This window comes from Trichosurus vulpecula, chromosome 3, assembly GCF_011100635.1.
Source record: "Trichosurus vulpecula isolate mTriVul1 chromosome 3, mTriVul1.pri, whole genome shotgun sequence".
Taxonomy (NCBI): Eukaryota; Metazoa; Chordata; class Mammalia; order Diprotodontia; family Phalangeridae; genus Trichosurus; species Trichosurus vulpecula.
Window position 1 is genome coordinate 196,792,593 of NC_050575.1, and position 8,547 is coordinate 196,801,139.

Genomic DNA, 8,547 nt, shown 5'->3' on the forward strand with positions numbered 1-8,547 from the left:
AGAGAACAAACATACACTTAAAAAAAAACACCTGAGTATAGGAACCACACTTGTGATTTCTTTTTTTTTAACTCCAAGAAATATTATTAGCATTTTTCTATGATCTGTTTACAATATATTTTCTCTTTCCTGATCTGTAATATTCTTTGAAGCTAAATTAGAATCTTTTTGTTCTCTACGTTTAAAAATGCATGGCATTCTTCTTATAAGCCATATTCTCTTTTTTTATCTGCCTGCTTCAAGGAAACCTATGTGCTTAACATGTTTGTTCAAAGTTTAGTCCACACCAAATAGTTACTTAATCCAAATATTTGGGCCACAAATTGAGCTGTTCCCTCAAGCATAAGTACAGTTGAAGAGCTAAGACCAGTAGGCTTTTGAAGTGAGGACTATACATCCTAAGCTCCCCAATTAGGTGTGAAGGGAAGGCAGCTGACTTTTGGATATGCAGTGTTACTGGACATCACTGGTCCCAAACCATTGCTTCTGCCAACCACTGCTACAAATTCAGTAGGAACACCACCTGCTTCGTACTCTGCTTTAATCTTTAGAGTTTCATCTGGTCCTTTATGGGCAGAGATGTTACTCAAAGATCACAGGGAATGCTATAGTTTCCACAAACCTTAATTTTTTCACAATGACCAAGGTCAGAAGTTGAACCCATCAATACCACAACTCTGCATGGACTTTACACTTTTTGAAGAAACTCCACTCTTTCAGCAACCCATTCAAAGTCTTTCTTCACCATCTGGAGGCCTTCCTTAAGGTCCCAGCATGACTACTTGTCTTTCTGTTGGGTTGGATCAACAGATGGCCAGAGCCACTAAGAATAATCATCAGTACCTTGACAAGAACAATTTCTTTTGTTGTTTCAGAAACACCAGATTTAATCTTCACGTCAACTAACATACAGTTCTGAGGTGACCAGGATTTTTCCAGCACTTCAAAAATAGGCATGTGTAGAATGATTCATAACATCCACTTCAATCCAACCTATGCTGTCCAGCAAAGAACTATTTTGCAGCAATGAGCTGTTCTTGAGACCCTGTGGACCACTTTTGGCATCATCCTTGAAAAACAACTCCACTTTAAGTGGACAGAATCCCTCTCTGTCACCAGGATTTCTTTTGAGGAAAGAATCAATTGTAATTCTTCTTCAGACCCATTCAATTGGAATCTGTTCACTTTAAGATGCAATGAAAGCTGTCTCATCACCTGTTTTGATACTTGCTTCCTGTAAGAACTTGAGATACAACTGGTAATTTTGTTTGAGATTACAGCTTTTTCCTTCCAGGCGATATTTTCTACCTATATTGCCTGCCGTCACCTGGACACTGGGACCAGGACTTTCCCAAAGACTATACAATAATTCATAGACTTCTTTTGTTTTATTCTTCTTTAGTACTTTCATGGTCACCACTTTCCTGGCTGCATTATAAGGGACAACAGCAGAAATCTAGGAAGGAGAGAAGGTGATTTATTTTTGAGTAGAGAGAACTTCCAAATGAAGAAACTCCCTCCACTAATGCAGATTGACATCTGCTCTTCAATTTAGAGACGATAATTGACTTGCCCAGTGTCACATAAGTCAGCATTTATTAAGTACCTACTATGTTCCAGACACTGTAGCCAGTGTATGTCAGAGACAGGACTTGGAAACACATCTTTGTAGCTTCAAGGCCAGCTTTCTCTCCACATTTTAAAAAATGTTAAACCTAATTCCCTAGAGGCTGATATGTTAAGAATTATAGCAAACAATAGGGTATATATGACCAGCAATATTAGAGAAGCAGGGACTCATTTTATAAGATTGTTTTTAAAAAAAAAGAAAATATGATTCTATTAAAACACTAGTCTTCAAGAAGAAAGCTATAAGCAACTAGATTTTCTTTTTGAATAATCATAACCTGCTCATGCAAATGATTTTTGAATGTCTTTAAAAGTATAATTTCATTATTTGAATGAACCAATATAACTTTATTAGACATTATTAATGACCCTGATCTTTCTCCTCGATCTCCCATTCCTATTTTTCTTGCACACAGACCCCCGCATGCCCTACTAAGAAGGAAGACAGTCAATGGGAAAGACAAATGCTAAGAGGGAGAAATGCCGCCCCCCCCAACCATTTCTCACCCCCTCCTGCCCCCCACCACGGGCCAACTCCAATCAGGTATGTTGCTATGCTATTTGAATTCCAAAAGGAAAAACTAATTTTATGACTGTCATAAACACTCTTTTTGCATCAATGATTACAGATTTATTATATAACATTTATCCAGGAAATGGACTATATCTTGCTCTCCCCCAACTCCCAAGTGAATTTTTTATCTCCAGGGGTTTGGGGGGGAAATCACGTACCAATTCCAGCAAGTCTTATAGAATTCTAAAACTCAAGAATACTCAAAGTGGCCACATACCAAACAAAATGATTATTTTAAATGTCTGTAGTACTGAGTTTATAGACAAAAACACATCTGTTAGGCACCTCCAACCATCATTTACAGAGGTGGGGGACTATGGATGAAGAAGGCTACACATAATTAATGTCAAACTTTTTCAATGTGTCACTTACTTTGGCTGGACATTTTATTCTTTGTTATAAGCAATGACAAAGCACCTCTCCATGAGGTAAGAAATGTAGGTGGTATAAAAATAAGACAAATTAAAATTTATTTTTTTAAAAAATCCATCTTTTAATATTTTATCCAAGAAAACCATGGAAAATAAAAGTCCTTTTTCTGATTAGGTTTTTGTTCTAGTTTTTATTTCCAACTAGATGGCAAAGTGTTTATGTTTCCTATAGAAATGATTGATGCATGGAGCCAACAACAGAAGATCTTTTCCTGGGTCAAGAGGTTATTCACAAATGTGCAGAAAGGTTAACCCTAAAGCTTCTGTTCTTCTTACAGGACCATTGTTATTTATGTATTCATAACCCTGGAAAAATCATAAAGACCTTTCACTCCCAAGCGCTCCCACTTTCTTTTCTCATTTTTCCCCAACCTCCAACTCCAGAAAGTTAAACACATGCGTTTACCTGTTGCAAATGACTAATTCAAATAATCCTAAATTTTTAATGACGCCTCCCCCACCCCATTCACTTCTGAATGAGTGTTTCAACCAAGCACTAGAAAGTACTATTTTCTGCTCAGGTGTAACTAAAATCCTGGCCACCTATTCAAGAATGTTTTTGCCTGTGAGATATAATTGTCTCTCAAAGCTTGTAACTATTCTTCCTAACTGAGCTTAATGGAGCATAGAGATTTAAGGGAGATTCCTACTCACGCCAACCTCCAGAAATATGACACTCTTGGAGATGGGTCATTTGTTTTCACTATTTTGGAATTTAATGGAGCGACAACTTTACTTGTTGGGAGCTTAATATTTCTGAAAAAGATGGCAGTGTGAGGGAATGGCAAGACCACCGGATAGCATTCTCTTTTGTTTTCAGATTTGGTTGAGAGTATTACATTTTAGATTAGAGATCTGTTTATTAATAAAGTCAATGTTTTTTCCACTGGAAAAAATAGTTTGTTTTCCAGATGAAACACTTAATCTGTATTTCAGAGAGTCTTAGAAACCTGAAGAGAAATCAAAATTTGTCCAAGTCTGATTTCACCTCCCAAAAAAAATCACTCAAGTCTTCTGGTTCCAAATTGAGTAGTCTATGATGTAAAATGGCATCCAGAGCCGGCAGGGATGATTCCAAATCCAGGTTCTGGCTGTGTATACATGGCCATGTCATTTCTTTTTTCTGGCCTTTGGGTTCCTCATCTGTAAAATGGTAGGATTTGAGGGTGCTTAAAGTCCCTGTCAACTCTAAATACCAATGGAATTCAACAAGTGTGGTTAAGTGCCTACTATGGACAAAATTCTGTGGTTGTCCTACACACAGGAGGCATTTAATAAATGTTGGCTGAATTCTTAGAACCCCAGCTCCACTACTGAATTTCTCACAGAAACAGCATTAATTCTCCACATGAAATTCTTTAACAGGGAATGATTTCCTATTTTCATCTCATTTATAGATGCACTTAATTCTAAACAAATGTTTGGTTTTAAATACCTGTTACACCCATGTATACATGCTGACTCTTTGTCTTGATTCTGGGGGTACTTCTGGGTATAAGCCTACAAGTGGATGAATCTGAAATTTTTATTTAGAATAGCTATCTTTGACTTCTAAAAAATTTATTTTAGTGTTTGGGTGCATACACTAGAACTTAGGTCTACTTCTCTTTTTCAATGTGTTTATATAAGAATATGTAGAACAGTTGGTTATTTGATTTGCTTTTGTTTAAAATAAAAAGTGCATTTGACCATTTCCCAAGTACTAAACACACAAGGATCAATCACAGGAAGATGTTATATACATTATATCTCTATGTTAATAATATATTAAAATGTGTCAATAAACTAATCAGGTTATTATAAATTAATGAAATACACTTGGAAAATATGTTTTCAATTCTTAAAGTAAATGAAATGTTTTCTTAAACTCTCTGTGGAAATTATACAAGATTGGTATTCCACTGTCCTACTTTGTGGAAAAAAAAAAAGCCTTGGTTGATAATTTTGCTAAATGTTTTTCCTTTTCCTTCCTTAACAAATTCTTTGTTAAGAGAGTTGGCTTTCTGGGAGCGGGGCATGGTGTGGGGGGAGGGGCTTAACAATATAAAAGCAAAAGATATCAATAAAAAATCTTTTTTTAAAGAGCTACTGACTTACTCAGGGGAATAGGGAAAGGGCTTAAGCAAAATGTTACTGGTTGAATCTTTAGCTACTTAAGCCAAATTAGATCTCTCATTCCAGTTTCTTCTCTGATGTTCTTTGTTGAGGGTAAATGTATGATGTTGCCTTTGGAAGGGGGAAAAATTCTTGGCCTGGATCTGCATAGAAGACTTCTAGGGTTTGAAATTTGACTGTTCATCTCCTGAGCCAAGGAGATATGCACAAGGTTTGAGACTGAGATGGAATTGTCATCAGCGGTAATTTCCCTTCCTCAACCCTATATGAGAAAGGCAGAGAGAGATGGGGGTGAGGGAGTGGGGGGAGGGAGAGAGAGAGGGTGAGGGTAGAGAGGGAGGTGGAGAGAGAGATTTTGATTAATTTCAGGCTCTTGGAACTCTGAGGAAAAAAACAAATTATGAATTGGGAAATATAGGGGTGGTCTTTATTCCCTTCCCCTGCCTGACTTCAGCTGGGTATGACTGGCTGTTCTTATTCAGTAGTTTCAGTCACATCAGACTCTTAGTGACCCTATTTGGGGTTTTCTTGGCAAAGATATGGGAGTGGTTTGTCATTTCCTTCTCCAGCTCATTTTACAGATGAGGAAACTGAGGCAACAGCATTAAGTGACTTAACCAGGGTCACATAGCTAGTAAGTTTCTAAGGCCAGACTTGAACTCAGAAAGGTAAGTCTTCCTGACTCCAGGTTCAGTGTTCTATCCACCGTACCACCTAGCTTCTGGCACCAGCTTCTAGTTGTGTTCTTTTAGTCCTTTAAAGATTGAATCCAACTGATCTAATCTTATTTCTTATACACACTTTTGATTATGAATTTCCTCAGGTCCCTCTGTTTCCAAGTTGAAGGCACAAGACAGCTCAGAGAGGCAATGACCTTTGTTCCGCACAACTGGGATTCCAGTCCTCCAATCTATTCTCAGATTTTTTTCTCCTCTAACTGGGGGCATAATCACAAGCCGTTCATAAATTTCATAACTACATTTTCAAGGGTGGAATTACTGTGAACTTGGGCTTTTTCAGTGGGATCATAAGCCTAATCCGTTGTGATTCTACTGTTATACATGTCTCATATGCTATAACGCCGCTTTTTTAAAATGGTTTTAGAGTTGTACACAGCTAGCTTGTTTACTGTATTGGAAATGAATAAAGAGATGCTTGCTCAGGGTCACATAGATAGTTCACTAGCAGCAACAGAAACCAAAGAGAATTATTATCATATTAGGGCAAAGACTTGGTTTGGAGTAGATGTTGGGCTTCCACAGCTATTGACATTTTCCTATAATCTTTTGAAGTGTTATATTTCCACCATGTGCAAGTTTATCTCCCATGTGGGAAGATTACACAACATTCAAAAGAAGTGTCACTTTGATGATTTGTTTCCTTGAACACAGACTATTTTGAATAATATATTTTAAGAATTAAGGTCCTTCTCCACTGAACTCCGATGCTGACATCTCTTCATGGTGTAGAGGTGACCCTACATTCTCAAAGACTAGGCCAACAGACTATAAGCTCTGGCGCAGGAGTGGGGAAGCTGTGGCCTCGAGGCCACATGTGGCTTCTAGGTCTTGGATGCAGCCTTTTGACTGAGTTCAAGTTTTATAGAACAAATCCTTTATTAAGGGGATTTTTTCTGTGAAGTCTGGATTCAGTCAAAGAGCCATATTGGACCTAGAGGGCCACGAGGCTTCAGGTTCTCCACCCTGAGCGCTAGCAGATCAACCAAACCTTAAAGACTGAGTATATGAAGCCTTTTCTGAGCCCCTCTACTTCTAGTACCTTCTTCCCAAATTGCCATAAATCTACTTTGCACACATCCATATGTGCACAGGGAAACAGCTTTGTATAGTGGGTAGGGCAGCGGACTTGTGGTCAGGGAAGATCTAAGTTTAAATCCCTCCTCAGACACTTGCTAGCTGCAAGATCCAGGGTAAGTCACTTAACTTCTGTTTGCCTTAGTTTCGGCATCTGGAAAATGGGGTAATAGTAGCACTAACCTCACTAGATTGTTGTCATGATCTAATTAGATATATCTTCCTGATGTACACACACACACACACACACACACACACTTTGGAGACACTGTGGGTCAGTGTTCCAGTCCACCGCAATACAGCAAATATTGCCTTAAAGCAAGTCATAAATTTTTGGTTTTCTCAGTGCATGTAAGGGTTATGTTTACCTTACAGTGTAGTCTATTAAATGTGTAATAGGATCATGCCCTTAAAATGTATATACTTTAATTAAAAATGCTTTATTGCTTTAAAAAATGTTAACCATCATTCGAGCCTTCAGAGAGTCATAATCTTTTTGATGGGTGGAAGGTCTCGCCTTGCTGATGGCGGTTGACTGATCAGGGTGGTGGTTACTGAAAGCTGGGGTGGCCGTGGCAATTTCTTATAATAAGACAACGATGAAGTCTGCCACCTGGATTGACTCTTCCTTTCACTTGAACGCTTAGAGGCCATTGTAGGATTATTAACTGACATAATTTAAATATTGCTGTGTCTCAGGGAATAGGGAGGGAGACCAAAGGGAGAGAGATTGGGATGGCTGGTCAGTGGAACAGTCAGAACACACACAACATTTATCAACTAAGTTCGCCATCTTATATGGACACAGTTCTTGGTACCCCAAAACAACTACAATAGTAACATCAAAGATCACTATAACGGATATAATGATAATGAAAAAGTTTGAAATACTGTAAAGATTACTAAAATGTGACACAGAGACATGATGTGAGCACATATTGTTCGGAAAATGGCACCAATAGACTTGCTCAGAGTATGGCTGCCATAAACCATCAATTTGCATTAAAAAACCCAATGCAATATCAGCAAAGCACAATAAAATGAGGTATGCCTGTATTATATATGCATGTATATATATATACATATACACACGAATGCACATACACATACACATGTATGTTAATATACACACACAGAGTTCTTGATTAATATAAGTGGACTGTTCCATAGAGCTCCCTCTCCCCTCCCATCTCTGCAACAGGAGCAGCCCTAGCTGCTTCAATGCCTGGAGCAGAGAACCCCTGGTTCAACCCACAGCTGGAGAGCAGGACCCATGATGCGACTTCATGCTTTGCCAACCTAAAAGTGCTATTATGATTTTTATTGTTATGACTATTATCTACATTATATGTGCCTCATTATTTACATGTTATCTTCCACATTAGAATATGAGTCCCCTGAGGGCAGGGACCACTTTTTTGCCCTTTCCTTTTTATCCCCAACACTTATCATCACAATCCCTGACACATAATGGGGCAAGAAGCATTTACTAAGCGCTTACTTGTGCCAGGCACCTTGCTAAGCCTTGGCCATACAAACACAAGCAGAAAGAAGGCAGTCCCTTTCTTGGAGGAGTTTCCATTCTAATGGAGGGAAGACAAGCCATGGAGGAGGGCTGAAAAGCAAGAGTTGAAAGGGAGCATGGAACACTATGGGGGGCTGGTGTCAAAGTCCCAAAGGTCAGATGCAGAGCCAGGAGGGATTTATAAATGTTTCCCAATGGATTCATTAATTGATCATTATGATGTCCATCCAAAGCTAAACTGTAAATTCCTTGAATATATGGACTATGTCACTTTTGTCTCTGTATTCCCAGTGCCTGGCACAAGGCAGCTACTAAAAAAGTGTTTAATGAAATATTTATTATAGACCCAGCAATGGACTGTGTGTCTATCATCTGAGACCCAATCTAGTCCAGTTCCGAGAGGCTCAGATCACCAGGTTCCCCTCAGTGTGACTGAAACGTCTCAGCCGCAGTAACCAT

At 38.6% G+C, this 8,547-nt stretch overlaps 1 pseudogene; it reads right to left on the reverse strand.

Moving 5' to 3' along the window:
- Positions 1 to 203: 203 nt before the first annotated feature.
- Positions 204 to 7,217, reverse strand: LOC118842351 (annotated as a pseudogene).
- Positions 7,218 to 8,547: the final 1,330 nt, after the last annotated feature.